The sequence below is a fragment of the Urtica dioica genome, chromosome 5 (assembly GCF_054948205.1).
Source record: "Urtica dioica subsp. dioica isolate 48M chromosome 5, U.dioica_male_clone48M_v1_H2, whole genome shotgun sequence".
Lineage (NCBI taxonomy): Eukaryota > Viridiplantae > Streptophyta > Magnoliopsida > Rosales > Urticaceae > Urtica > Urtica dioica.
The window spans coordinates 11682712-11709971 of NC_142760.1; the positions used below are offsets into that span (position 1 = coordinate 11682712).

The 27260-nt window shown below is 47.0% G+C and overlaps 21 non-coding genes and 16 pseudogenes across 21 annotated transcripts; all 37 read left to right on the forward strand.

Moving 5' to 3' along the window:
- Positions 1-932: 932 nt before the first annotated feature.
- On the forward strand, positions 933-1051 carry LOC149395222 (5S ribosomal RNA; annotated as a pseudogene).
- Positions 1052-1384: 333 nt separating this feature from the next.
- LOC149395223 (5S ribosomal RNA) lies at positions 1385-1503 on the forward strand (annotated as a pseudogene).
- Positions 1504-1837: 334 nt separating this feature from the next.
- On the forward strand, positions 1838-1956 carry LOC149395224 (5S ribosomal RNA). The gene has a single exon (XR_016298951.1). It is a non-coding gene; the product is annotated as a 5S ribosomal RNA (ribosomal RNA).
- Positions 1957-2289: 333 nt separating this feature from the next.
- Positions 2290-2408, forward strand: LOC149395225 (5S ribosomal RNA; annotated as a pseudogene).
- Positions 2409-2712: 304 nt separating this feature from the next.
- Positions 2713-2831, forward strand: LOC149395226 (5S ribosomal RNA). The gene has a single exon (XR_016299273.1). It is a non-coding gene; the product is annotated as a 5S ribosomal RNA (ribosomal RNA).
- A 333-nt stretch (positions 2832-3164) lies between these two features.
- On the forward strand, positions 3165-3283 carry LOC149395227 (5S ribosomal RNA; annotated as a pseudogene).
- A 334-nt stretch (positions 3284-3617) lies between these two features.
- On the forward strand, positions 3618-3736 carry LOC149395228 (5S ribosomal RNA; annotated as a pseudogene).
- A 10872-nt stretch (positions 3737-14608) lies between these two features.
- On the forward strand, positions 14609-14727 carry LOC149395229 (5S ribosomal RNA). Its single transcript, XR_016298990.1, has one exon. It is a non-coding gene; the product is annotated as a 5S ribosomal RNA (ribosomal RNA).
- Positions 14728-14992: 265 nt separating this feature from the next.
- On the forward strand, positions 14993-15111 carry LOC149395230 (5S ribosomal RNA). Its single transcript, XR_016299165.1, has one exon. It is a non-coding gene; the product is annotated as a 5S ribosomal RNA (ribosomal RNA).
- A 335-nt stretch (positions 15112-15446) lies between these two features.
- On the forward strand, positions 15447-15565 carry LOC149395231 (5S ribosomal RNA). The gene has a single exon (XR_016298991.1). It is a non-coding gene; the product is annotated as a 5S ribosomal RNA (ribosomal RNA).
- A 265-nt stretch (positions 15566-15830) lies between these two features.
- LOC149395232 (5S ribosomal RNA) lies at positions 15831-15949 on the forward strand (annotated as a pseudogene).
- Positions 15950-16284: 335 nt separating this feature from the next.
- On the forward strand, positions 16285-16403 carry LOC149395233 (5S ribosomal RNA). The gene has a single exon (XR_016299203.1). It is a non-coding gene; the product is annotated as a 5S ribosomal RNA (ribosomal RNA).
- Positions 16404-16668: 265 nt separating this feature from the next.
- LOC149395234 (5S ribosomal RNA) lies at positions 16669-16787 on the forward strand. Its single transcript, XR_016299177.1, has one exon. It is a non-coding gene; the product is annotated as a 5S ribosomal RNA (ribosomal RNA).
- Positions 16788-17121: 334 nt separating this feature from the next.
- Positions 17122-17240, forward strand: LOC149395235 (5S ribosomal RNA). The gene has a single exon (XR_016298357.1). It is a non-coding gene; the product is annotated as a 5S ribosomal RNA (ribosomal RNA).
- A 265-nt stretch (positions 17241-17505) lies between these two features.
- On the forward strand, positions 17506-17624 carry LOC149395236 (5S ribosomal RNA). Its single transcript, XR_016298384.1, has one exon. It is a non-coding gene; the product is annotated as a 5S ribosomal RNA (ribosomal RNA).
- A 333-nt stretch (positions 17625-17957) lies between these two features.
- On the forward strand, positions 17958-18076 carry LOC149395237 (5S ribosomal RNA). Its single transcript, XR_016299289.1, has one exon. It is a non-coding gene; the product is annotated as a 5S ribosomal RNA (ribosomal RNA).
- Positions 18077-18410: 334 nt separating this feature from the next.
- On the forward strand, positions 18411-18528 carry LOC149395238 (5S ribosomal RNA; annotated as a pseudogene).
- A 334-nt stretch (positions 18529-18862) lies between these two features.
- On the forward strand, positions 18863-18981 carry LOC149395239 (5S ribosomal RNA). The gene has a single exon (XR_016298906.1). It is a non-coding gene; the product is annotated as a 5S ribosomal RNA (ribosomal RNA).
- A 265-nt stretch (positions 18982-19246) lies between these two features.
- On the forward strand, positions 19247-19365 carry LOC149395240 (5S ribosomal RNA). The gene has a single exon (XR_016299213.1). It is a non-coding gene; the product is annotated as a 5S ribosomal RNA (ribosomal RNA).
- A 332-nt stretch (positions 19366-19697) lies between these two features.
- LOC149395241 (5S ribosomal RNA) lies at positions 19698-19816 on the forward strand. The gene has a single exon (XR_016297855.1). It is a non-coding gene; the product is annotated as a 5S ribosomal RNA (ribosomal RNA).
- Positions 19817-20150: 334 nt separating this feature from the next.
- On the forward strand, positions 20151-20269 carry LOC149395242 (5S ribosomal RNA; annotated as a pseudogene).
- A 265-nt stretch (positions 20270-20534) lies between these two features.
- Positions 20535-20653, forward strand: LOC149395243 (5S ribosomal RNA). The gene has a single exon (XR_016299214.1). It is a non-coding gene; the product is annotated as a 5S ribosomal RNA (ribosomal RNA).
- Positions 20654-20985: 332 nt separating this feature from the next.
- LOC149395244 (5S ribosomal RNA) lies at positions 20986-21104 on the forward strand. The gene has a single exon (XR_016297857.1). It is a non-coding gene; the product is annotated as a 5S ribosomal RNA (ribosomal RNA).
- A 334-nt stretch (positions 21105-21438) lies between these two features.
- On the forward strand, positions 21439-21557 carry LOC149395245 (5S ribosomal RNA; annotated as a pseudogene).
- Positions 21558-21822: 265 nt separating this feature from the next.
- Positions 21823-21941, forward strand: LOC149395246 (5S ribosomal RNA). The gene has a single exon (XR_016299215.1). It is a non-coding gene; the product is annotated as a 5S ribosomal RNA (ribosomal RNA).
- A 334-nt stretch (positions 21942-22275) lies between these two features.
- Positions 22276-22394, forward strand: LOC149395247 (5S ribosomal RNA; annotated as a pseudogene).
- Positions 22395-22728: 334 nt separating this feature from the next.
- LOC149395248 (5S ribosomal RNA) lies at positions 22729-22847 on the forward strand (annotated as a pseudogene).
- Positions 22848-23112: 265 nt separating this feature from the next.
- Positions 23113-23231, forward strand: LOC149395249 (5S ribosomal RNA). The gene has a single exon (XR_016299217.1). It is a non-coding gene; the product is annotated as a 5S ribosomal RNA (ribosomal RNA).
- A 332-nt stretch (positions 23232-23563) lies between these two features.
- LOC149395250 (5S ribosomal RNA) lies at positions 23564-23682 on the forward strand. The gene has a single exon (XR_016297858.1). It is a non-coding gene; the product is annotated as a 5S ribosomal RNA (ribosomal RNA).
- A 334-nt stretch (positions 23683-24016) lies between these two features.
- Positions 24017-24135, forward strand: LOC149395251 (5S ribosomal RNA; annotated as a pseudogene).
- A 265-nt stretch (positions 24136-24400) lies between these two features.
- Positions 24401-24519, forward strand: LOC149395252 (5S ribosomal RNA; annotated as a pseudogene).
- A 334-nt stretch (positions 24520-24853) lies between these two features.
- LOC149395253 (5S ribosomal RNA) lies at positions 24854-24972 on the forward strand (annotated as a pseudogene).
- Positions 24973-25306: 334 nt separating this feature from the next.
- On the forward strand, positions 25307-25425 carry LOC149395254 (5S ribosomal RNA). The gene has a single exon (XR_016298104.1). It is a non-coding gene; the product is annotated as a 5S ribosomal RNA (ribosomal RNA).
- Positions 25426-25759: 334 nt separating this feature from the next.
- LOC149395255 (5S ribosomal RNA) lies at positions 25760-25878 on the forward strand. The gene has a single exon (XR_016298417.1). It is a non-coding gene; the product is annotated as a 5S ribosomal RNA (ribosomal RNA).
- A 334-nt stretch (positions 25879-26212) lies between these two features.
- LOC149395256 (5S ribosomal RNA) lies at positions 26213-26331 on the forward strand (annotated as a pseudogene).
- Positions 26332-26665: 334 nt separating this feature from the next.
- On the forward strand, positions 26666-26783 carry LOC149395257 (5S ribosomal RNA; annotated as a pseudogene).
- A 334-nt stretch (positions 26784-27117) lies between these two features.
- Positions 27118-27236, forward strand: LOC149395258 (5S ribosomal RNA). Its single transcript, XR_016298609.1, has one exon. It is a non-coding gene; the product is annotated as a 5S ribosomal RNA (ribosomal RNA).
- Positions 27237-27260: the final 24 nt, after the last annotated feature.

Sequence of the window (27260 nt, forward strand, 5' to 3'; positions counted from 1 at the left end):
AATTCAGATATTATATGTGATTGTTGGTGCATCGAAGACATTGTTATGGATTTTGGGAGTCGCGACATTGATTCTTATATAGATAATGCGCGCTAATGCTTGCGGATGTGATCATACCAGCCCTAATGCACTGGATCCTCGTGTAGCATCTTTCTTTTTTTGCGAATTATGTTTTTCAGAGGCGGAAACGACGGGACCAAAATTCGCAAAAAGTTATGGCAAAAAGTTAGGCGTGCTTGGGCGAGAGTAGTACTAGGATGGGTGACGTCCTGGGAAGTCCTCGTGTTGCATCCCTCTTTTTTTGCAAATTATTTTTTTCGGAGGCCGAAACGATGAAATTTGACCAAAAATCATTTCGAGACTTGTTCAAATGCTCGTTTACGCTTAAAATTCACCGGTGAAAGTCGAAATCATGGACCGAGGGCGAAATTTACGATTTTATCCTTCCCCCGTTCAACTTCTTGGAATTTCATCGATCACTCTTCCGAAACAGTCAGCACTAATGCACCAGATCCCATCAGATATCCGAAGTTAGATGTGCTTGGGCGAGAGTAGTACTAGGATGGGTGACCTCCTGAGAAGTCCTCGTGTTGCATCCCTCTTTTTTTGCGAATTATATTTTTCGAGGCCGAAACGATGGAATTTGACCAAAAATCATTTCGAGACTTGTTCAAATGCTCGTTTACGCTTAAAATTCACCGGTGAAAGTCGAAATCATGGATCGAGGGCGAAATTTACGATTTTATCCTTCTCCCGTTCAACTTATTGGAATTTCATCGATCACTCTTCCGAAACAGTCCCAACACAAAGATCGCGAAAAGTTATTAGAAATTCAGATATTATATGTGATTTTTGGTGCATCGAAGACATTGTTATGGCTTTTGGGAGTCGCGACGTTGATTCTTATATAGATAATGCGCGCTAATGCTTGAGGATGCGATCATACCAGCACTAATGCACCGGAACCCATCAGAATTCCAAAGTTAAGGGTGCTTGGGCGAGAGTAGTATTAGGATGGGTGACCTCCTGGGAAGTCCTCGTGTTGCATCTCTTTTTTTTGCGAATTATTTTTCTCGGAGGCGGTAACGATGGAATTTGGCTAAAAATCGGTCCGAGTCTTGTTCAAATGCAAGTTTACGCTATTAATTCACCGGTGAAAGTCGAAATCCCAAACCGAGGGCGATATATACGATTTTACCCTTCCCCCGTTCACATTGTCTGAATTTCATCAATCACTCTTCCGAAACCGTCCCAACGCAAAGATCGCGAAAAGTTATTAGGAATTCATATATTATATGTGATTTTTGGTGCATCGAAGACGTAGTTATGTCTTTTGGGAGTCGCGACGTTGATTCTTATATAGATTATGCGCGCTAATGCTTGCGGATGCGATCATACCAGCAATAATGCACTGGATCCTATCAGATCTCCGATGTTAGCCGTGCTTGGGCGAGAGTAGTACTAGGATGGGTGACGTCCTGGGAAGTCCTCGTGTTGCGTCCCTCTTTTTTTGTGAATTATTTTTTTGGGAGGCCGAATAGACGGAATTTGACCAAAAATCGCTACGGGTCTTGTTCAAATGCTCGTTTACGCTTACAATTCACAGGTGAAAGTCAAAATCTCGGACCGAGGGCGAAATTTATGATTTTACCCTTCCCCCGATCACCTTGTTGGAATTTCATCGATCACTCTTCCGAAACCGTCCCAACGCAAAGATCGCGAAAAGTTATTAGGAATTCACATATTATATGTGATTTTTATTGTGTCGAAGACATTGTTATGGCTTTTGGGAGTCGCGACGTTGATTCTTATATAGATAATGCGCGCTAATGCTTGCGGATGCGATCATACCAGCACTAATGCACCGGAACCCATCAGAACTCCAAAGTTAAGCGTGCTTGGGCGAGAGTAGTACTAGGATGGGTGACCTCCTGGGAAGTCCTCGTGTTGCATCTCTCTTTTTTTGCGAATTATTTTTCTCGGAGGCGGAAACGATGGAATTTGCCAAAAATCGGTCCGAGTTTTGTTCAAACACTCGTTTTCGCTCATAATTCACCGGTGAAAGTCGAAATCCCAGACCGAGGGCGATATTTACGATTTTACCCTTCCCGCGTTCACCTTGTCGGAAGTTCACCTATCACTCTTCCGAAACCGTCCCAACGCAAAGATCGCGAAAAGTTATTAGGAACTCATATATTATATGTGATTTTTGGTGCATCGAAGACGTAGTGATGGCTTTTGGGAATCGCGGCGTTGATTCTTTTATAGATTATGCGCGCTAATGCTTGCGGATGCGATCATACCAGCAGTAATGCACCGGATCCCATCAGATCTCCGATGTTAGGCGTGCTTGGGCGAGAGTAGTACTAGGATGGGTGACGTCCTGGGATGGCCTCGTGTTGCATCCCTCTTTTTTTGCGAATTATTTTTTTCGGAGGCCGAAACGAAGGAATTTTACCAAAAATCGCTTACAATTCACTGGTGAAAGTGGAAATCTTGGACCGAGGGCGAAATTTATGATTTTACCCTTCCCACGTTCACCTTGTCGGAATTTCACCGATCACTCTTCCGAAACCGTCCCAATGCGAAGATCGCGAAAAGTTATTAGGAATTCTAATATTATATGTGATTTATGGTGCATCGAAAACGTAGTTATGGCTTTTAGTAGTCGCGGCGTTGATTCTTATGTAGATAATGCGTGCTAATGCTTAGGGATGCGATCATACCAACACTAATGCACCGGATCCCATCAGATCTCCGAAGTTAGGCGTGCTTGGGCGAGAGTAGTACTATGACGGGTGACCTCCTGGGAAGTCCTCGTGTTGCATCTCTCTTTTTTTGCGAATTATTTTTTTCGAGGCCGAAACGATGGAATTTGACCAAAAACCGCTTCGAGACATGTTCAAATGCTCGGTTACGCTTACAATTCACCGGTGAAAGTCGATGTCATGGACCGAGGGCGAAATTTACGATTTTACTCTTCCCCCGTTCACCTTGTTGGAATTTCATCGATCACTCTTCCGAAATCGTCCCAACGCAAAAATCGCGAAAAGTTATTGTAAATTCAGATATTATATGTGATTTTTGGTGCATCGAAGACATTGTTATGGCTTCTGGGAGTCGCGCCGTTGATTCTTATATAGATAATGCGCGCTAATGCTTGCGGATGCGATCATACCGGCACTGATGCACCGGAACCCATCAGAACTCCAAAGTTAAGCGTGCTTGGGCGAGAGTAGTACTAGGATGGGTGACATCCTGGGAAGTCCTCGTGTTCCATCCCTATGTTTTTGCGAATTATTTTTCTCGGAGGCGGAAACGATTGAATTTGGCCAAAAATCGGTCCGAGTCTTGTTCAAATGCTCGTTTACGCTCTTAATTCACCGGTGAAAGTCGAAATCCCAGACCGAGGGCGATAATTATGGTTTTACCCTTCCCCTGTTCACCTTGTCTGAATTTCATCGATCACTCTTCCGAAACCGTCACAACGCAAAGATCGCGAAAAGTTATTAGGAATTCATATATTATATGTGATTTTTGGTGCATCGAAGACGTAGTTATGTCTTTTGGGAGTCGCGGCGTTGATTCTTATATAGATTATGCGCGCTAATGCTTGCGGATGCGATCATACCAGCAATAATGCACCGGATTCTATCAGATCTCCGATGTTAGCCGTGCTTGGGCGAGAGTAGTACTAGGATGGGTGACGTCCTGGGAAGTCCTCGTGTTGCATCCCTATTTTTTTGCGAATTATTTTTTTGGAGGCCGACACTACAAGAAATACCACATTTAGCGACGAAACTATTTGCGACTAATAAATCGTCGCTAATAAATCGTCGCTAATCACCCTTTTAGCGAGGATAATATCGTCGCTAATTTTTTGGTGCCAAAAATATTAATGTTTGGCGGCAAAGATAATTAGCGACGAATTTATCGTCGCTAATTCTTTTTTGTCGTCGCTAAGTTCGCGGGAAAATATTTAGAGACGATAAATTCGTCGCTAATGATTTCTGAATTCATTTAGCGACGAGAATATCGTCGCTAATAATGTAGAATTAATTTCAAAGTTTAAAGAGGGAAAAATCCCTCCAATTTAATTAAGACGAAAACATTTAGCGACGAATTTCTCGTTGCTAAATATTTTTTTGTCGTCGCTATACAAATAGTGATGAAGAAATCGTCGCTAAATGTTTTCGAATTTTGACGAATTTTAAAGAGGGAAAAATCCCTCCCATTAAATTAAAATGAAATGATTTAGCGATGATCAAATCGTCGCTAAATCTCTATTATTCGTCGCTAAATGCCTGGTTATTTAAGTGCATTTAGCGACGAAATGTAATCAATTAGCGACGATTAAATCGTCGCTAAATTTCTTTAAATACCAGATCGCGAATTAGTTTCCCCATTACGTTTTCCTGACCTAAATCGAGTTTTTCTCTCATTTTCGCCTCTCCCGTCGTTCGTCCGCCGTGTGCCCTCCTCCGCCGTGTGCCGCCGATGCCGTCGACGTCGATGTCGTCCTCCCCGGTAAGTCTATCTCTCCTCAGTTCTCTATCTCCTCATAGCTCTCTCCTTACCTCTCTCTCTCCCATTGCAGCTCCTCCGCCGCGCTCCGCCACTACTCCGCCGCTCCGCCGCCGACGTCGTAGCCGCTTCCCCGCCGACGCCGTCCTTGGCCGCTTCCCCTCCTCTTGTTCCCGCGCGCTAGCTCTCCCTCTGGATCGGTAAGTTTTTTTTTTAAACTTTATATATATATATATATATATATATATATATATATATATATATATATATATTAGTTAGTTATAGAATTAATATATTAGTTATATATATTAGTTATTTATATGTATAACTTTAGTTATATATTAGTTATAAATTTATTTTAATTAGTTATATTTACATCATTTATATTTTTAGAATTATATATTTGTTATAAATTTTATAAATTATAAATGAATTAATTAGTTATAAATGAATTATATATTTGTTATAAATTTTATAAATATTTAAATTAGTTTTGTTTACACAAATATTTAAATTAGTTATAAATTTTAATATTACGTATAAATATTTATATTAGGTAAAATTATGTAAAAACATGTAAAAACAATTAGTTAGTTTATGTAAATTAAATGGAATTGTATTATATTCTTGTTAGAAATGATTAAAAATGTAAAATTAATTAGTTGATATGGATTATGAATTTTAATAATCGAACCACTGAGGTTGGATTTATTGTTAGTTTTAGGATGTTTCTATGCAGGTTTTAAAGTTAAAGGCTTGATGCCGGGTTGTTAAGTTTATAGGGGAGGTTCTGCCGAAATTTCGGTAGGATCGAGAAATTATAAAATAAAATCCGAAAACTACTAAATTTTGAAATGTTCAATCTATAGGTAAAATGAGTTATCCAAATAGGAATTGGATAATCGAGGACCAACGTTTAAGCGTTGAGTTTGCGGCTGGCATGACAGAGTTCATGGCAATGGCCCGACAACACGTAAATGTCGAAGGACGAGTTAAGTGTCCATGCAAGAGGTGTAACAATGTGTTGATGCAAAAAATTCCTGATATAGAGAATCATCTCTTTATCAGAGGATTTAAGAGGAATTACACGAGGTGGAACTTTCACGGGGAGGAAGAAGATGACGTAATGCAGTATCAGACGGATTACAGAGGAGGAGGCAGGATGTTTGATGCTATACACGATATCTTAGATCACAACGACGTAGACGGTGATGATGACAGTATTGAACCGAATGCAGAATACCAGAGTAGACAGTTCGATGACCTTTTCAGCGACCTGAACACAAAATTATGGCCGGGTTGTACGGAGTATTCGTCACTCTCCTTTGTTGTCACGTTGATGCATTTGAAAGTGATGAACAAGTGGACGAATAAGTCGTTTGATCAGCTACTGAAAGTACTGAAAAAGACTCATCCGATCGGCAACACGATTCCAGAGTCACACTATGAAGCAAAGGCGAAATGCGTCGATTTGGTATGGGTTACGAGTCGATTCACGTCTGCAAACACGATTGCGCGTTGTTTTGGAAGGACAACGCCAATCTAGACGAGTGTCCAGTTTGTAATGAGAGCCGGTGGCTGAAGAAAGACGGTGGAAAAAAAGTAGCGCATAAAGTGTTGCGCTACTTTCCACTGAAAGATCGACTTAAGCGACTGTACGCGAGTCGGCACACAGCTCTACAGATGCAGTGGCACGAGAATGAACGCATTAAGGAGGATGGTGTACTGTGACATCCTGCAGATGGAGCAACGTGGAAGGAGATCGACCGAAAATATCCCATGTTTGCGGCAGAACCGAGGAACGTCCGGCTTGGACTTGCCGCTGATGGTTTCAACCCATTTGGTGACATGAGTTTATCGTACAGTATATGGCCGGTAGTCTTGACTGCGTACAATTTACCGCCGTGGTTGTGCATGAAAACATCGTACTTGATGTTAACATTGCTTATACCAGGTCGTAGTGCGCCGGGAAAAGACATGGATGTTTTCTTACGACCGCTGATTGATGAGCTGAAGGAATTGTGGGAAACCGGTGTTGTGTTGAGAGATGGTTCGACCGGTGAGCTATTCAGGTTGTTCTCCGTACTTCTATGGACGGTGAATGATTTTCCAGCGAGAAACAGTTTGTCGAAATGGAGTGGACAAGGGTACCTTGCTTGTCCGACGTGTAACAACGACACACCATCTTTCAAGGCTCGAAACAAGATTGTTTACTGCGATCATCGTCGATTCTTGCCGTTGTTACACCCGATGAGGAAGAGCAAACTGTACAAGGTACAAAATGAGAAACGACCACCACCAGCGAGAAAATCAGCGAGCGACATACTTCGACAATTGCGATTAGTGGGAGATGCAACCCCGGGGAAGCACCCTGACTTCGGCGGGAAGAAACGAAAGCATGATGCGAGTGAGCTGAATTGGACCAAGAAAAGTATTTTCTTCGAGTTGCCGTATTGGTCGAGTCTTACGCTGAAGCATAACCTCGATGTAATGCATATAGAAAAGAATGTATGCGACAATCTTCTGGGTACCTTGCTGAACATCGAGGGGAAGACGAAAGACACAGATAAGGCGCGGTTGACTTTGGCGGACTGGAACATAAGGCACGAGATTCATTTGTACCAAGAAGGAGATAGATGGATGAAACCGCCGTCGTCATACACTCTGACACCTTCAAAACGGAAGCGGTTTACTGAGTTCTTGAGATCTGTCAGATTTCCCGATGGTTTTGCGGGGAATTTGAAGAAGAATGTTACCGCGGATGGGAGGTTGACGGGTTTGAAGTCTCACGATTGTCACGTGATTATGCAGCGCTTATTGGCTCCTGCTATTCGTCCTTTTCTGGATCGAACCATTCGAGATGCCATAATAGAGCTCTGCAACTTCTTCAGACTTATTTGCTCTAGAACGCTGGTAATTTCAGACATTGAGAAGGCGCAGGAGGATGTGCAGCTTATATTGTGTAAGCTGGAACGAATTTTCCCGCCTGAATTCTTCACAATCATGGTTCATTTGGTAATGCATCTACCGGAGGAGGCAATTAACGGAGGTCCAGTTCATATGCGGTGGATGTATCCATTTGAGAGATACCTTGGAACGCTCAAGAACTTTGTGCGTAATCGAGCTAGACCAGAGGGTTCAATTGCCGAAGCCTATGTTGTAGACGAAGCATTGACATTCTGCTCAAGGTATCTAGAAGGCGTTGAGAATCGTTTCAACATGCCCCAACGAACAGACGTCGCGTCTAACTTCGAAGGTGTCGAACGGGAGTTATCGGTGTTTCAGTCATCAAGTTGTCGGCCTTACGGGAAGATGACCACAATACGCTTAGATGAGAATATACGATTGCTCGCTGAGTGGTACATTTTACGAAATTGTCCCGAAATTGACGATTTCATGAGGTAAATGAGTGAAATAAATGATTTGACTCGGGGAGGAAGGCTCGACTCGAGGACAGTGATTTGACTCGAGGAGCGAAGCTCGACTTAAGGAGAATGACTCGACTCGAGGAGCAAAGCTCGACTTGAGGAGAATGACTCGACTCGAGGAGAGAGGCTCGACTCGAGGAGCGAGGCTCGACTTGAGGAGAATGACTCAACTCGAGGAGTGGGGCACAACTCGAGGAGAATGATTTGACTCGGGGAGCAAGGCTCGACTCGAGGACAGTGATCTGACTCGAGGAGCGAAGCTCGACTTGAGGAGAATGACTCGACTCGAGGAGCAAAGCTTGACTTGAGGAGAATGACTCGACTCGAGGAGCGAGGCTCGACTTCGAGGAGAATGACTCGAATCAAGGAGCGAAGCTCGACTTCAAGGAGAATGACTCGACTCAAGGAGCGAAACTCGACTTGAGGAGAATGACTCGACTCGAGGAGCAAAGCTCGACTTGAGGAGAATGGCTCGACTCGAGGAGCGGGGCTCGACTCGAGGAGAATGACTCGACTCGAGGAGCAAAGCTCGACTTGAGGAGAATGACTCGACTCGAGGAGCGAGGCTCGACTTGAGGAGAATGACCCGACTCGAGGAGCGGGGCACGACTCGAGGAGAATGATTTGACTCGGGGAGCAAGGCTCGACTCGAGCACAGTGATTTGACTCGAGGAGCGAAGTTCGACTCGAGGAGAGTGACTTGTCTCGAGGAGCGAAGCTCGACTCGAGGAGGATGACTCGACTCGAGGAGCGAAGCTCGACTCGAGGAGAGTGACTTGACTCGAGGAGCATGACTCGACTCGAGGAGCGAGGCTCGGTTCAAGGAGAATGACTCGACTCGAGGAACGAGGCTCGACTCGAGGAGAATGACTCGATTCGAGGAGCAAAGCTCGACTCGAGGAGAGTGACTCGAATTGAGGAGCAATGCTCGACTCGAGGAGAATGACTCAACGCGAGGAGCGAGGCTCGACTCAATGGGAATGACTTGACTCGAAGAGCGAAGCTCGACTCGAGGAGAGTGACTTGTCTCGAGGAGCGAAGCTCGACTCGAGGAGCGAAGTCTCAGCCAGTTCAGGCCGAGCGAGGTTCTTGCTCAGAGGCAGGGTTCGCGAGGCTTTGCGAGCAGCTTCAATTAGCTCGCACGGAATGGGGAGTCTCCTAAGGCGAGTGTGATTGCGCTCAGTAGGCGGTGGTGAAGATGGCACGACCTACGCCTTGTATGGCAGTTCAGGTGCGTTGCGATTAGTCATCATACGCAGCGCCTTGCGGTGACTCAGAGCGCGTCATTAGAGACGGCTCTGTACGTTGTTTTAGGCATCGTAGGCAAGTCGTGAGGGATGGCCTAGATGCGGCATGTAGGTTACTTAGGTGTATCACGAGGGACGACTTGGTTGCGCCATGTGGGCGTCTTAAGTACGCCATGTAGGCGCCTTAGGTGCATCGCGAGTGACGACTTGGTTGCGCCATGTGGGCATCTTAAGTCGCACCAGGTAGGCGTTTTAAGCGCGCCATGTAGGCGTCTTGGGTTGCGCCATGTAGGCGTCTTACGCGCGCCATGTAGGCGTCTTAAGTGCGCCATGTAGGCGTCCTAGGTTGCGCCATGTAGGCGTCTTACGTGCGCCATGTAGGCGTCTTAAGTGCGCCATGTAGGCGTCTTAGGTTGCGCCATGTAGGCGTCTTACGGGTTGCGCCTTTACGCGTCTTACGTGCGCCATGTAGGCGTCTTAAGTACGCCATGTAGGCGTCTTAGGTTGCGCCATGTAGGCGTCTTACGGGTTGCACCTTTACGCGTCTTACGTGCGCCATGTAGGCGTCTTAAGTGCGCCATGTAGGCGTCTTAGGTTGCGCCATGTAGGCGTCTTATAGGTTGCGCCTTTAGGCGTCTTACGTGTGCCATGTAGGCGTCTTAAGTGCGCCATGTAGGCGTCTTAGGTCGCGCCATGTAGGCGTCTTAGGTTGCACCATTTAGGCGTCTTACGTGCGCCATGTAGGCGTCTTAAGTGCGCCATGTAGGCGTCTTAGGTTGCGCCATGTAGGCGTCTTAAGTGCGCCATGTAGGCGTCTTAGGTTGCGCCATGTAGGCGTCTTAGGTACGCCATGTAGGCGTCTTAGCCTGCATCTTTGGGATGGCTTATGGCGCGCTGCGGAGGCGTTTTAGCCTGCATCTCTGGGATGGCTTGTGGCGCGCCGTGGAGGCGTCTTAGCCTTCATCTCTGGGATGGCTTGTGGCGCGCCGCTGAGGCGTCTTACGTGCACGCTTGTTCTCGTTTTATGTTCGGGTGTTTTGTTTTGATGGAGCGTGCTTTCTTTTTGTGGAGCGTACTTTCTTGAGGATTTTGAGCGTACTTACCATTGCCTATGTCACTAGCCTCCCGAGTTTTGGGTTTACAAGTGTAATCTTTGATGATTGAAAATCTTTGATAAAGTGGATTTTGAAAGAAAAACCTCGAACTTTATTAATATTGCAAAAATTTGAAATCCTAAAACATTGGCTCGTAGGCCTTATTGAATGTTGGAAAGCAAAGAAATAAAATGGGGGGAAGCGCTGGCTACTGGTAGTACTTTCTCAAGTGTTCCGCATTCCACAGGTGATAGATCGGTGTCTCGTCCATGTATGACTTGGTAGACTCTGTGGGGTCCCTGATGAGGACGCCGTTACCTTGCACTTGGGTGTCATGCAGGTGTCTTCATGGACTTCGCGGAGGACCTTGGTCGAATCGACGCTATCTCTGAGCTGGGAGATTGTGTTAACCGTCTTTCTAGCAGTTTTTCCATCGATTCCCTGGATGTAGCATATTCTGGCTTGGGATTGATCTCCAGCCATGATGCCGATTCCATCCTTGGTAGGGAACTTCACCAGTAGGTGGTATGTTGAAGTGATTGCCCTTAGCCGGTTCGACGTGGGTCGCCCAACGATTACGTTGTAGGGGGACTCTTGGTCGACCACTAGGAATGGGACCATGTGAATGACTTCAATGCCTCCGGGAGTTCCGAAGGTGACCGGTAGATCGATGATGCCTTCGGTCATGACTCTCTCCCCAGTGAACCCAAATAAAGGTGTTTGGGTCGGAGTTGGGCGTAGCCCCCCGAGCTTCATGCGCTCTAGGGTGGACTTGAAAATTATGTCGGCAGCGCTGCCGTTGTTGATGAGAACTCTTTTCACCAAGTTGTTGGCCACTTGGGCTTTGAGCACTATCGCGTCATTGTGCAGATGCACAACTCGCTTGGTCTCTTTGTTGGTGAAGTAAATCGTCTCGTGAGGCACGGACGGAGGCTCTTCGTGCGTAAAGTTTAAGCTCGACTCGAGGAGCGAAGCTCGATTCGAGGAGACTGACTCGTCTCGAGAAGCATGGCTCGACTCGAGGAGAACGACTCGACTCGAGGGGCGAGGCTCAACTCGAGGAGAATGACTCGACTCGATGGGCGAAGCTCGACTCGAAGAGAATGAATCGTCTCGAGGAGCAAGGCTCGACTCGAGGAGAATGACTCGACTCGAGGAGCGAGGCTCGACTTCGAGAGGAATGACTCGATTCGAGCAGCGAAGCTCGACTCGAGGAGAATGACTTGTCTCGAGGAGCGAGGCTCGATTCGAGGGAGTGACTCGACTCGAGGAGCGAGGCTTGACTCGAGGAGAATGACTCGTCTCGAGGAGCGAGGCTTGACGCGAGGAGAATGACTCGACTCGAGGAGCAAGGCTCGACTCGAGGAGAATGACTTGTCTCGAGGAGCGAAGCTCGATTCGAGGAGAATGACTCGTCTCGAGGAGCGAAGCTCGACTCGAAGAGGATGAATCGTCTCGAGGAGCAAGGCTTGACTCGAGGAGAATGACTCTACTCGAGGAGCGAGGCTCGACTTCGAGAAGAATGACTCGTCTCGAGGAGCAAGGCTCGACTCGAGGAGAATGACTCTACCCGAGGAGCGAGGCTCGACTTCGAGAAGAATGACTCGATTCGAGCAGCGAAGCTCGACTCGAGGAGAATGACTTGTCTCGAGGAGCAAGGCTCGACTCGAGGAGTGTGACTCGACTCGAGGAGCGAGGCTCGATTCGAAGAGAATGACTTGTCTCGAGGAGCGAAGCTCGACTCGAGGAGAATGACTCGTCTCAAGGAGCAAGGCTCGACTCGAGGAGTGTGACTCGTCTCGAAGAGCATGCCTCGGCTCGAGGAGTATGACTCGTCTCGAAGAGCATGGCTCGACTCGAGGAGAATGACCTGTCTCGAGGAGTAAGGCTCGACTCGAGGAGAGTGACTCGACTCGAGGAGCGAGGCTTGACACAAGGAGAATGACTCGACTCGAGGAGCAAGGCTCGACTCGAGGAGAATGACTTGTCTCGAGGAGCGAAGCTCAATTCGAGGAGAATGACTCGTCTCGAGGAGCAAGGTCAACTCGAGGAGTGTGACTCATCTTGAAGAGCAAGGCTCAACTCGAGGAGCGAAGCTCGATTCGAGGAGAATGACTCGACTCGAGGAGTGATGCTCGACTCGACTTCGCAGCCAGTCGGTTGTGGTACCTCGCGTTCTTCGCCTTTAGTTGGCGGATACTCTCCTCCAGCTCCATGATGCGGTTGTCCCTGCTATCAGGAGATGGAGATAGTGAGCGGGTCGAGCTCTCTTCGTGGAACGACTCTTCGTCACCATGCGCTCGGGAGCGCAAGAAGTATTTCTTGGTCCCAATGACGTTTTCGGGGTTGTTCACGCCCTCAGAACGTACGGGTGGTTGAGTACTCATCTTTTCTCAAGTTCAAGAAAGTTGAGTTTGTAGATGAAAAGAAGAAGATGAACAGAAGGGATTTCGGGCTGAACAGGTCGGGAAGTCCCCTTCTTCTAGCGCCAAAATGTTGTCGCACGAAAATGAACAACTATTTAAAACCTCGGGCGGTTCGATCCAAGGCCGGACCAAGTGATCGCACCCGGGCCAAGAGTGTGAACTCGATAGTCTCGAGCTAGGGTTTTCTCCGATCAACCCGCCTCTCGGGAGAGGTAGGGGGTGAGGAGGAGGAGTGACCGTGCCTTGGTTGTCGGCTGCCTACGTACCCGAAGACTTGGTGGAGAAGCGTACTCGAAGAAGGAGTCCTCGGCGACGTCTCAGAACTTCGGAGATCGCGTATGCGAGAGAGAATGTGTGTTTTCTCTCTTTTGGAGACATGGAAGACTCTAAGTCAAGAGTTCCTTGTTGTGGCGGAGATTCCGGACGCGTAGGCGATTCCTAGTTGGAAATGCCGGACGCGTAGGCGATTTCTTGTCATAAATGGTGGACGCGTCTAGGGTGCTAGACGCGTAGGCGATTTTCAGTCGAAAACCGTTAAAGCACTCGTGGGCTCAAGATTAATCGTTCGATCAAGAGAGGCGGCACTCGGGAGTCCCCGGAAAGCGCTTCAGAATCTCTGAGAATAAGAAATCGAGGAGAATCTGCTTCAGGCCAAGGATGGCATCCAGAGAAGCAGAGAGAAGTCTCAAGTTCCTTGAGAATGAATGGGATGGCTTTCCCCTCAATGAGAGGGGGTATTTATAGGTGTCTGAGGGCCTTAGAAGGCTTCTTTTTCGTCCATGTGGGACTAGGAACGCGCGCGCCGTCAACAGGAGGCGCACGGCGCGCGCGGCGCACAAAGCGCGGCGCAAAACGTGCGGCACGCGGCGCGGGTCGTCTGGCGCGGCGCGCGGGTCACTGGACGCGGCGCAGGATGCGCGGTGCACGGAGCGCGCGGCGCGGGCAAGTCTTGGCGCGGCGCGTGCCTGCCTGGCGCGGCGCGCGGCTTGCTGCATGGCTGGCCGACGCAGCGTGCTGTGTGCGCGGCGAATGGCTCGTCTTGCCGGACTCTTGTGGACCTTTAGGGGTCTTCGAATACCATTCTTACCACGTGAAATATGAAGGTTTCCATTTGACGAGAGTGACTCGACTCGGGGAGCGAAGCTCGACTCGAGGAGACTGACTAAAGGCTCGACTCGAGGAGCGAAGCTCGACTCGAGGAGACTGACTCAAGGCTCAACTCGAGGAGCGAAGCTCGACTCGAGGAGACTGACTCAAGGCTCGACTCGAGGAGCGAAGCTCGACTCGAAGAGACTGACTCAAGGCTCAACTCGAGGAGCGAAGCTCGACTCGAGGAGACTGAATGAAGTCTCAACTCGAGGAGCGAGGCTCAACTCAGGGGGCCGACTCAAGTCTCGACTCGAGGGGCTAGGCTCGACTCAAGGAGTCAAGAGTTTGGGCGAGGGCTTGAAGACTTGCCGCTCTTCAGGACCTCCGGCCTGACCATCGGCCCTTTGAGCGACGTGCCTTCTTGGCATCTCGAGTTTTCCGAAAACGACCAACAACATTGCATCCTTCTTTTTTTGCGAAATATTTTTTTCGGAGGCCGAAACGATGGAATTTCACCAAAAATCGCTCCGAGTCTTGTTTAAATGCTCGTTTACGCTTACAATTCACCGGTGAAAGTCGAAATTCCGGACCGAGGGCGAAATTTACGATTTTACCCTTCCCCCGTTCACCTTGTCGGAATTTCGCCGATCACTCTTCCGAAACCGTCCCAACGCGAAGATCGCGAAAAGTTATTAGGAATTCATATATTTTATGTGATTTTTGGTGCACCGAAGACGTAGTTATGGCTTTTTGGAGTAGCCGCGTTGATTCTTATATAGATAATGCGCGCGAATGCTTGCGGATGCGATCATACCAGCACTAATGCACCGGATCCCATCAGAACTCCGAAGTTAAGCGTGCTTGGGCGAGAGTAGTACTAGGATGCGTGACCTCCTGGGAAGTCCTCGTGTTGCAACCCTCTTTTTTTGCGAATTATTTTTTTCGGAGTCCGAAACGATAGAATTTCACAAAAAATCGCTCCGAGTCTTGTTCAAATGCTCGTTTACGCGTACAATTCACCGGTGAAAGTCAAAATTCCGGACCGAGGACGAAATTTATGATTTTACCCTTCCCCTGTTCACCTTGTCGAAATTTATGTGATTTTTGGTGCACCGAAGACGTAGTTATGGATCTTGGGAGTCGCGGCGTTGATTCTTATATATATAATGCGCGCTAATGCTTGCAGATGCGATCATACCAGCACTAATGCACCGGATCCCATCAGAACTCCGAAGTTAAGCGTGCTTGGGCGAGAGTAGTACTAGGATGGGTGACCTCCTGGGAAGTCCTCGTGTTGACTCCCTCTTTTTTTGCGAATTAATTTTTTGAGGAGGCCGAAACGATGGAATTTCACCAAAAATTGCTCCGAGTCTTGTTCAAATGCTCGTTTACTCTTACAAGTCACCGGTGAAAGTCGAAATTCCGGACCGAGGGCGAAATTTACGATTTTACCCTTCCCCCGTTCACCTTGTCAGAATTTCGCCGATCACTCTTCCGAAACCGTCCCAACGCGAAGATCGCGAAAAGTTATTAGGAATTCATATAGTTTATGTGATTTTTGGTGCACCGAAGACGTAGTTATGGCTTTTGGGAGTCGCGGCGTTGATTCTTATATAGATAATGCGCGCTAATGCTTGCGGATGCGATCATACCAGCACTAATGCACCGGATCCCATCAGAACTCCGAAGTTAAGCGTGCTTGGGCGAGAGTAGTACTAGGATGCGTGACCTCCTGGGAAGTCCTCGTGTTGCAACCCTCTTTTTTTGCGAATAATTTTTTTCGGAGTCCGAAACGATAGAATTTCACCAAAAATCGCTCCGAGTCTTGTTCAAATGCTCGTTTACGCGTACAATTCACCGGTGAAAGTCGAAATTCCGGACCGAGGACGAAATTTATGATTTTACCCTTCCCCCGTTCACCTTGTCGAAATTTATGTGATTTTTGGTGCACCGAAGACGTAGTTATGGATCTTAGGAGTCGCGGCGTTGATTCTTATATATATAATGCGAGCTAATGCTTGCAGATGCGATCATACCAGGACTAATGCACTGGATCCCATCATAACTCCGAAGTTAAGCGTGCTTGGGCGAGAGTAGTACTAGGATGGGTGACCTCCTGGGAAGTCCTCGTGTTGCATCCCTCTTTTTTTGCGAATTAATTTTTTAAGGAGGCCGAAACGATGGAATTTCACCAAAAATCGCTCCGAGTGTTGTTCAAATGCTCGTTTACGCTTACAATTCACCGGTGAAAGCCGAAATTCCGGACCGAGGGCGAAATTTACGATTTTACCCTTCCTCCGTTCACCTTGTCGGAATTTCGCCGATCACTCTTTCGAAACCGTCCCTACGCGAAGATCGCGAAATGTTATTAGGAATTCATATATTTTATGTGATTTTTGGTGCACCGAAGACGTAGTTATGGCTTTTGGGAGTCGCCGCGTTGATTCTTATATAGATAATGCGCGTGAATGCTTGCGGATGCGATCATACCAGCACTAATGCACCGGATCCCATCAGAACTCCGAAGTTAAGCATGCTTGGGCAAGAGTAGTACTAGAATAGGTGACCTCCTGGGAAGTCCTCGTGTTGCATCCCTCTTTTTTTGCGAATTATTTTTTTCGGAGGCCGAAACGATGGAATTTCACCACAAATCGCTCTGTGTCTTGTTCAAATGCTCGTTTACGCTTACAATTCACCTGTGAAAGTCGAAATTCCGGACCGAGGGCGAAATTTACGAGTTTACCCTTCCCCCGTTCAGCTTGTCGGAATTTATGTGATTTTTGGTGCACCGAAGACGTAGTTATGGCTCTTGGGAGTCGCGGCGTTGATTCTTATATAGATATTGCGCGCTAATCCTTGCGGATGTGATCTTACCAGCACTAATGCACCGGATCCCATCAGAACTCCGAAGTCAATCGTGCTTGGGCAAGAGTAGTACTAGGATGGGTGACCTCCTGGGAAGTCCTCGTGTTGCATCCCTCTTTTTTTGCGAATTATTTTTTTCGGAGGCCGAAACGATGGAATTTCACTAAAAATCGCTCCGAGTCTTGTTCAAATGATCGTTTACGCTTACAAGTCACCGGTGAAAGTCAAAATTCCGAACCGAGGGCGAAATTTACGATTTTACCCTTCCCCCGTTCACCTTGTCGGAATTTCGACGATCACTCTTCCGAAACCGTCCCAACGCGAAGATCGCGAAAAGTTATTAGGAATTCATATATTTTATGTGATTTTTGGTGCACCGAAGATGTAGTTATGGCTTTTCGGAGTCGCGGCGTTGATTCTTATATAGATAATGCGCGCTAATGCTTGCGGATGCGATCATACCAGCACTAATGCACCGGATCCCATCAGAACTCCGAAGTTAAGCGTGCTTGGGCGAGAGTAGTACTAGGATAGGTGACCTCCTGGGAAGTCCTCGTGTTGCATCCCTCTTTTTTTGCGAATTATTTTTTTCGGAGACCGAAACGATGGAATTTCACCACAAATCGCTCTGTGTCTTGTTCAAATGCTCGTTTACGCTTACAATTCACCGGTGAAAGTCGAAATTCCGGACCGAGGGCGAAATTTACGAGTTTACCCTTCCCCCGTTCACCTTGTCGGAATTTATGTGATTTTTGGTGCACCGAAGACGTAGTTATGGCTCTTGGGAGTCGCGGCGTTGATTCTTATATAGATAATGCGCGCTAATGCTAGCGGATGTGATCTTACCAGCACTAATGCACCGGATCCCATCAGAACTCCGAAGTTAAGCGTGCTTGGGCGAGAGTAGTACTAGGATGGGTGACCTCATGGGAAGTCCTCGTGTTGCATCCCTCTTTTTTTGCGAATTATTTTTTTCGGAGGCCGAAACGATGGAATTTCACCAAAAATCGCTCCGAGTCTTGTTCAAATGCTCGTTTACGCTTACAAGTCACCGGTGAAAGTCGAAATTCCGGACCGAGGGCGAAATTTACGATTTTACCCTTCCCGCGTTCACCTTGTCTGAATTTCGCCGATCACTCTTCCGAAACCGTCCCAACGCGAAGATCGCGAAAAGTTATTAGGAATTCATATATTTTATGTGATTTTGGTGCACCGAAGATGTAGTTATGGCTTTTGGGAGTCGCGGCGTTTATTCTTATATAGATAATGCGCGCTTATGCTTGCGGATGCGATCATACCAGCACTAATGCACCGGATCCCATCAGAACTCCGAAGTTAAGCGTGCTTGGGCGAGAGTAGTACTAGGATGGGTGACCTCCTGGGAAGTCCTCGTGTTGCATCCCTCTTTTTTTGCGAATTATTTTTTTCGGAGGTCGAAACGATGGAATTTCACGAAAAATCGCTCTGAGTCTTGTTCAAATGCTCGTTTACGCTTACAATTCACCGGTGAAAGTCGAAATTCCGGACCGAGGGCGAAATTTACGATTTTACCCTTCCCCCGTTCACCTTGTCGGAATTTCGCCGATCACTCTTCCGAAACCGTCCCAACGCGAAGATCGTGAAAAGTTATTAGGAATTCATATATTTTATGTGATTTTTGGTGCACCGAAGACGTAGTTATGGCTTTTGGGAGTCGCGGCGTTGATTCTTATATAGATAATGCGCGCTAATCCTTGTGGATGCGATCATACCAGCACTAATGCACCGATCCCATCAGAACTCCGAAGTTAAGCGTGCTCTGGCGAGAGTAGTACTAGGATGGGTGACCTCCTGGGAAGTCCTCGTGTTGCAACCCTCTTTTTTTGCGAATTATTTTTTTCGGAGGCCGAAACGATAGAATTTCACAAAAAATCGCTCCGAGTCTTGTTCATATGATCGTTTACGCTTACAAGTCACCGGTGAAAGTCGAAATTCCGGACCGAGGGCGAAATTTACGATTTTACCCTTCCCCCGTTCACCTTGTCGGAATTTCGCCGATCACTCTTCCGAAACCATCCCAACGCGAAGATCGCGAAAAGTTATTAGGAATTCATATATTTTATGTGATTTTTGGTGCACCGAAGACGTAGTTATGGCTTTTGGGAGTCGCGGCGTTGATTCTTATATAGATAATGCGCGCTAATGCTTGCGGATGCGATCATACCAGCACTAATGCACCGGATCCCATCAGAACTCCGAAGTTAAGCGTGCTTGGGCGAGAGTAGTACTAGGATAGGTGACCTCCTCGGAAGTCCTCGTGTTGCATCCCTCTTTTTTTGCGAATTATTTTTTTCGGAGGCCGAAACGATGGAATTTCACCACAAATCGCTCTGTGTCTTGTTCAAATGCTCGTTTACGCTTACAATTCACCGGTGAAAGTCGAAATTCCGGACCGAGGGCGAAATTTACGAGTTTACCCTTCCCCCGTTCACCTTGTCGGAATTTATGTGATTTTTGGTGCACCGAAGACGTAGTTATGGCTCTTGGGAGTCGCGGCGTTGATTCTTATATAGATAATGCGCGCTAATGCTAGCGGATGTGATCTTACCAGCACTAATGCACCGGATCCCATCAGAACTCCGAAGTTAAGCGTGCTTGGGAGAGAGTAGTACTAGGATGGGTGACCTCATTGGAAGTCCTCGTGTTGCATCCCTCTTTTTTTGCGAATTATTTTTTTCGGAGGCCGAAACGATGAAATTTCATCAAAAATCGCTCCGAGTCTTGTTCAAATGCTCGTTTACGCTTACAAGTCACCGGTGAAAGTCGAAATTCCGGACCGAGGGCGAAATTTACGATTTTACCCTTCCCGCGTTCACCTTGTCTGAATTTCGCCGATCACTCTTCCGAAACCGTCCCAACGCGAAGATCGCGAAAAGTTATTAGGAATTCATATATTTATGTGATTTTGGTGCACCGAAGACGTAGTTATTGCTTTTGGGAGTCGCGGCGTTGATTCTTATATAGATAATGCGCGCTTATGCTTGCGGTTGCGATCATACCAGCACTAATGCACCGGATCCCATCAGAACTCCGAAGTTAAGCGTGCTTGGGCGAGAGTAGTACTAGGATGGGTGACCTCCTGGGAAGTCCTCGTGTTGCATCCCTCTTTTATTGCGAATTATTTTTTTCGGAGGTCGAAACGATGGAATTTCACCAAAAATCGCTCCGAGTCTTGTTCAAATGCTCGTTTACGCTTACAATTCACCGGTGAAAGTCGAAATTCCGGACCGAGGGCGAAATTTACGATTTTACCCTTCCCCCGTTCACCTTGTCGGAATTTCGCCGATCACTCTTCCGAAACCGTCCCAACGCGAAGATCGCGAAAAGTTATTAGGAATTCATATATTTTATGTGATTTTTGGTGCACCGAAGACGTAGTTATGGCTTTTGGGAGTCGCGGCGTTGATTCTTATATAGATAATGCGCGCTTATGCTTGCGGATGCGATCATACCAGCTCTAATGCACCGGATCCCATCAGAACTCCGAAGTTAAGCGTGCTTGGGCGACAGTAGAACTAGGATGGGTGACCTCCTGGGAAGTCCTCGTGTTGCATCCCTCTTTTTTTGCGAATTATTTTTTTCGGAGGTCGAAACGATGGAATTTCACCAAAAATCGCTCCGAGTCTTGTTCAAATGCTCGTTTACGCTTACAATTCACCGGTGAAAGTCGAAATTCCGGACCGAGGGCGAAATTTACGAGTTTACCCTTCCCCCGTTCACCTTGTCGGAATTTATGTGATTTTTGGTGCACCGAAGACGTAGTTATGGCTCTTGGGAGTCGCGGCGTTGATTCTTATATAGATAATGCGCGCTAATGCTAGCGGATGTGATCTTACCAGCACTAATGCACCGGATCCCATCAGAACTCCGAAGTTAAGCGTGCTTGGGAGAGAGTAGTACTAGGATGGGTGACCTCATTGGAAGTCCTCGTGTTGCATCCCTCTTTTTTTGCGAATTATTTTTTTCGGAGGCCGAAACGATGAAATTTCATCAAAAATCGCTCCGAGTCTTGTTCAAATGCTCGTTTACGCTTACAAGTCACCGGTGAAAATCGAAATTCCGGACCGCGGGCGAAATTTACGATTTTACCCTTCCCGCGTTCACCTTGTCTGAATTTCGCCGATCACTCTTCCGAAACCGTCCCAACGCGAAGATCGCGAAAAGTTATTAGGAATTCATATATTTATGTGATTTTGGTGCACCGAAGACGTAGTTATTGCTTTTGGGAGTCGCGGCGTTGATTCTTATATAGATAATGCGCGCTTATGCTTGCGGTTGCGATCATACCAGCACTAATGCACCGGATCCCATCAGAACTCCGAAGTTAAGCGTGCTTGGGCGAGAGTAGTACTAGGATGGGTGACCTCCTGGGAAGTCCTCGTGTTGCATCCCTCTTTTATTGCGAATTATTTTTTTCGGAGGTCGAAACGATGGAATTTCACCAAAAATCGCTCCGAGTCTTGTTCAAATGCTCGTTTACGCTTACAATTCACCGGTGAAAGTCGAAATTCCGGACCGAGGGCGAAATTTACGATTTTACCCTTCCCCCGTTCACCTTGTCGGAATTTCGCCGATCACTCTTCCGAAACCGTCCCAACGCGAAGATCGCGAAAAGTTATTAGGAATTCATATATTTTATGTGATTTTTGGTGCACCGAAGACGTAGTTATGGCTTTTGGGAGTCGCGGCGTTGATTCTTATATAGATAATGCGCGCTTATGCTTGCGGATGCGATCATACCAGCTCTAATGCACCGGATCCCATCAGAACTCCGAAGTTAAGCGTGCTTGGGCGACAGTAGAACTAGGATGGGTGACCTCCTGGGAAGTCCTCGTGTTGCATCCCTCTTTTTTTGCGAATTATTTTTTTCGGAGGTCGAAACGATGGAATTTCACCAAAAATCGCTCCGAGTCTTGTTCAAATGCTCGTTTACGCTTACAATTCACCGGTGAAAGTCGAAATTCCGGACCGAGGGCGAAATTTACGAGTTTACCCTTCCCCCGTTCACCTTGTCGGAATTTATGTGATTTTTGGTGCACCGAAGACGTAGTTATGGCTCTTGGGAGTCGCGGCGTTGATTCTTATATAGATAATGCGCGCTAATGCTAGCGGATGTGATCTTACCAGCACTAATGCACCGGATCCCATCAGAACTCCGAAGTTAAGCGTGCTTGGGAGAGAGTAGTACTAGGATGGGTGACCTCATTGGAAGTCCTCGTGTTGCATCCCTCTTTTTTTGCGAATTATTTTTTTCGGAGGCCGAAACGATGAAATTTCATCAAAAATCGCTCCGAGTCTTGTTCAAATGCTCGTTTACGCTTACAAGTCACCGGTGAAAGTCGAAATTCCGGACCGAGGGCGAAATTTACGATTTTACCCTTCCCGCGTTCACCTTGTCTGAATTTCGCCGATCACTCTTCCGAAACCGTCCCAACGCGAAGATCGCGAAAAGTTATTAGGAATTCATATATTTTATGTGATTTTTGGTGCACCGAAGACGTAGTTATGGCTTTTGGGAGTCGCGGCGTTGATTCTTATATAGATAATGCGCTCTAATGCTTTCGGATGCGATCAGACCAGCACTAATGCACCGGATCCCATCAGAACTCCGAAGTTAAGCGTGCTTGGGCGAGAGTAGTACTAGGATGGGTGACCTCCTCTGTAGTCCTGCTGTTGCTTCCCTCTTTTTTTGCGAATTATTTTTTTCGGAGTCCGAAACGATGGAATTTCACCAAAAATCGCTCCGAGCCTTGTTCAAATGCTCGTTTACGCATACAATTCACCGGTGAAAGTCGAAATTCCGGACCGAGGGCGAAATTTACGATTTTACCCTTCCCCCGTTCACCTTGTCGGAATTTCGCCGATCACTCTTCCGAAACCGTCCCAACGCGAAGATCGCGAAAAGTTATTAGGAATTCATATATTTTATGTGATTTTTGGTGCACCGAAGACGTAGTTATGGCTTTTGGGAGTCGCGGCGTTGATTCTTATATAGATAATGCGCGCTTATGCTTGCGGATGCGATCATACCAGCTCTAATGCACCGGATACCATCAGAACTCCGAAGTTAAGCGTGCTTGGGCGACAGTAGAACTAGGATGGGTGACCTCCTGGGAAGTCCTCGTGTTGCATCCCTCTTTTTTTGCGAATTATTTTTTTCGGAGGTCGAAACGATGGAATTTCACCAAAAATCGCTCCGAGTCTTGTTCAAATGCTCGTTTACGCTTACAATTCACCGGTGAAAGTCGAAATTCCGGACCGAGGGCGAAATTTACGAGTTTACCCTTCCCCCGTTCACCTTGTCGGAATTTATGTGATTTTTGGTGCACCGAAGACGTAGTTATGGCTCTTGGGAGTCGCGGCGTTGATTCTTATATAGATAATGCGCGCTAATGCTAGCGGATGTGATCTTACCAGCACTAATGCACCGGATCCCATCAGAACTCCGAAGTTAAGCGTGCTTGGGAGAGAGTAGTACTAGGATGGGTGACCTCATTGGAAGTCCTCGTGTTGCATCCCTCTTTTTTTGCGAATTATTTTTTTCGGAGGCCGAAACGATGAAATTTCATCAAAAATCGCTCCGAGTCTTGTTCAAATGCTCGTTTACGCTTACAAGTCACCGGTGAAAGTCGAAATTCCGGACCGAGGGTGAAATTTACGATTTTACCCTTCCCGCGTTCACCTTGTCTGAATTTCGCCGATCACTCTTCCGAAACCGTCCCAACGCGAAGATCGCGAAAAGTTATTAGGAATTCATATATTTATGTGATTTTGGTGCACCGAAGACGTAGTTATTGCTTTTGGGAGTCGCGGCGTTGATTCTTATATAGATAATGCGCGCTTATGCTTGCGGTTGCGATCATACCAGCACTAATGCACCGGATCCCATCAGAACTCCGAAGTTAAGCGTGCTTGGGCGAGAGTAGTACTAGGATGGGTGACCTCCTGGGAAGTCCTCGTGTTGCATCCCTCTTTTATTGCGAATTATTTTTTTCGGAGGTCGAAACGATGGAATTTCACCAAAAATCGCTCCGAGTCTTGTTCAAATGCTCGTTTACGCTTACAATTCACCGGTGAAAGTCGAAATTCCGGACCGAGGGCGAAATTTACGATTTTACCCTTCCCCCGTTCACCTTGTCGGAATTTCGCCGATCACTCTTCCGAAACCGTCCCAACGCGAAGATCGCGAAAAGTTATTAGGAATTCATATATTTTATGTGATTTTTGGTGCACCGAAGACGTAGTTATGGCTTTTGGGAGTCGCGGCGTTGATTCTTATATAGATAATGCGCGCTTATGCTTGCGGATGCGATCATACCAGCTCTAATGCACCGGATCCCATCAGAACTCCGAAGTTAAGCGTGCTTGGGCGACAGTAGAACTAGGATGGGTGACCTCCTGGGAAGTCCTCGTGTTGCATCCCTCTTTTTTTGCGAATTATTTTTTTCGGAGGTCGAAACGATGGAATTTCACCAAAAATCGCTCCGAGTCTTGTTCAAATGCTCGTTTACGCTTACAATTCACCGGTGAAAGTCGAAATTCCGGACCGAGGGCGAAATTTACGAGTTTACCCTTCCCCCGTTCACCTTGTCGGAATTTATGTGATTTTTGGTGCACCGAAGACGTAGTTATGGCTCTTGGGAGTCGCGGCGTTGATTCTTATATAGATAATGCGCGCTAATGCTAGCGGATGTGATCTTACCAGCACTAATGCACCGGATCCCATCAAAACTCCGAAGTTAAGCGTGCTTGGGAGAGAGTAGTACTAGGATGGGTGACCTCATTGGAAGTCCTCGTGTTGCATCCCTCTTTTTTTGCGAATTATTTTTTTCGGAGGCCGAAACGATGAAATTTCATCAAAAATCGCTCCGAGTCTTGTTCAAATGCTCGTTTACGCTTACAAGTCACCGGTGAAAGTCGAAATTCCGGACCGAGGGCGAAATTTACGATTTTACCCTTCCCGCGTTCACCTTGTCTGAATTTCGCCGATCACTCTTCCGAAACCGTCCCAACGCGAAGATCGCGAAAAGTTATTAGGAATTCATATATTTTATGTGATTTTTGGTGCACCGAAGACGTAGTTATGGCTTTTGGGAGTCGCGGCGTTGATTCTTATATAGATAATGCGCGCTAATGCTTTCGGATGCGATCAGACCAGCACTAATGCACCGGATCCCATCAGAACTCCGAAGTTAAGCGTGCTTGGGCGAGAGTAGTACTAGGATGGGTGACCTCCTCTGTAGTCCTGCTGTTGCTTCCCTCTTTTTTTGCGAATTATTTTTTTCGGAGTCCGAAACGATGGAATTTCACCAAAAATCGCTCCGAGCCTTGTTCAAATGCTCGTTTACGCATACAATTCACCGGTGAAAGTCGAAATTCCGGACCGAGGGCGAAATTTACGATTTTACCCTTCCCCCGTTCACCTTGTCGGAATTTCGCCGATCACTCTTCCGAAACCGTCCCAACGCGAAGATCGCGAAAAGTTATTAGGAATTCATATATTTTATGTGATTTTTGGTGCACCGAAGACGTAGTTATGGCTTTTGGGAGTCGCGGCGTTGATTCTTATATAGATAATGAGCGCTAATGCTTGCGGATGCGATCATACCAGCACTAATGCATCGGATCCCATCAGAACTCCGAAGTTAAGCGTGCTTGGGCGAGAGTAGTACTAGGATGGGTGACCTCCTGGGAAGTCCTCGTGTTGCATCCCTCTTTTTTTGCGAATTATTTTTTTCGGAGGCCGAAACGATGGAATTTCACCAAAAATCGCTCCGAGCCTTGTTCAAATGCTCGTTTACGCATACAATTCACTGGTGAAAGTCGAAATTCCGGACCGAGGGCGAAATTTACGATTTTACCCTTCCCCCGTTCACCTTGTCGGAATTTCGCCGATCACTCTTCCGAAACTGTCCCAACGCGATGATCGCGAAAAGTTATTAGGAATTCATATATTTTATGTGATTTTTGGTGCACCGAAGACGTAGTTATGGCTTTTGGGAGTCGCGGCGTTGATTCTTATATAGATAATGCGCGCTAATGCTTGCGGATGCGATCATACCAGCACTAATGCACCGGATCCCATCAGAACTCCGAAGTTAAGCGTGCTTGGGCGAGAGTAGTACTAGGATGGGTGACCTCCTGGGATGTCCTCGTGTTGCATCCCTCTTTTTTTGCGAATTATTTTTTTCGGAGGCCGAAACGATGGAATTTCACCAAAAATCGCTCCGAGTCTTGTTCAAATGCCCGTTTACGCTTACAATTCACCGGTGAAAGTCGAAATTCCGGACCGAGGGCGAAATTTACGATTTTACCCTTCCCCCGTTCACCTTGTCGGAATTTCGCCGATCACTCTTCCGAAACCGTCCCAACGCGAAGATCGCGAAAAGTTATTAGGAATTCATATATTTTATGTGATTTTTGGTGCACCGAATACGTAGTTATGGCTTTTGGGAGTCGCGGCGTTGATTCTTATATAGATAATGCGCGCTAATGCTTTCGGATGCGATCAGACCAGCACTAATGCACCGGATCCCATCAGAACTCCGAAGTTAAGCGTGCTTGGGCGAGAGTAGTACTAGGATGGGTGACCTCCTCTGAAGTCCTGCTGTTGCTTCCCTCTTTTTTTGCGAATTATTTTTTTCGGAGTCCGAAACGATGGAATTTCACCAAAAATCGCTCCGAGCCTTGTTCAAATGCTCGTTTACGCATACAATTCACCGGTGAAAGTCGAAATTCCGGACCGAGGGCGAAATTTACGATTTTACCCTTCCCCCGTTCACCTTGTCGGAATTTCGCCGATCACTCTTTCGAAACCGTCCCAACGCGAAGATCGCGAAAAGTTATTAGGAATTCATATATTTTATGTGATTTTTGGTGCACCGAAGACGTAGTTATGGCTTTTGGGAGTCGCGGCGTTGATTCTTATATAGATAATGCGCGCTAATCCTTGCGGATGCGATCATACAAGCACTAATGCACCGATCCCATCAGAACTCCGAAGTTAAGCGTGCTCTGGCGAGAGTAGTACTAGGATGGGTGACCTCCTGGGAAGTCCTCGTGTTGCAACCCTCTTTTTTTGCGAATTATTTTTTTCGGAGGCCGAAACGATAGAATTTCACCAAAAATCGCTCCGAGTCTTGTTCAAATGCTCGTTTACGCTTACAATTCACCGGTGAAAGTCGAAATTCCGGACCGAGGGCGAAATTTACGATTTTACCCTTCCCCCGTTCACCTTGTCGGAATTTCGCCGATCACTCTTCCGAAACCGTCCCAACGCGAAGATCGCGAAAAGTTATTAGGAATTCATATATTTTATGTGATTTTTGGTGCACCGAAGACGTAGTTATGGCTTTTGGGAGTCGCGGCGTTGATTCTTATATAGATAATGAGCGCTAATGCTTGCGGATGCGATCATACTAGCACTAATGCATCGGATCCCATCAGAACTCCGAAGTTAAGCGTGCTTGGGCGAGAGTAGTACTATGATGGGTGACCTCCTGGGAAGTCCTCGTGTTGCATCCCTCTTTTTTTGCGAATTATTTTTTT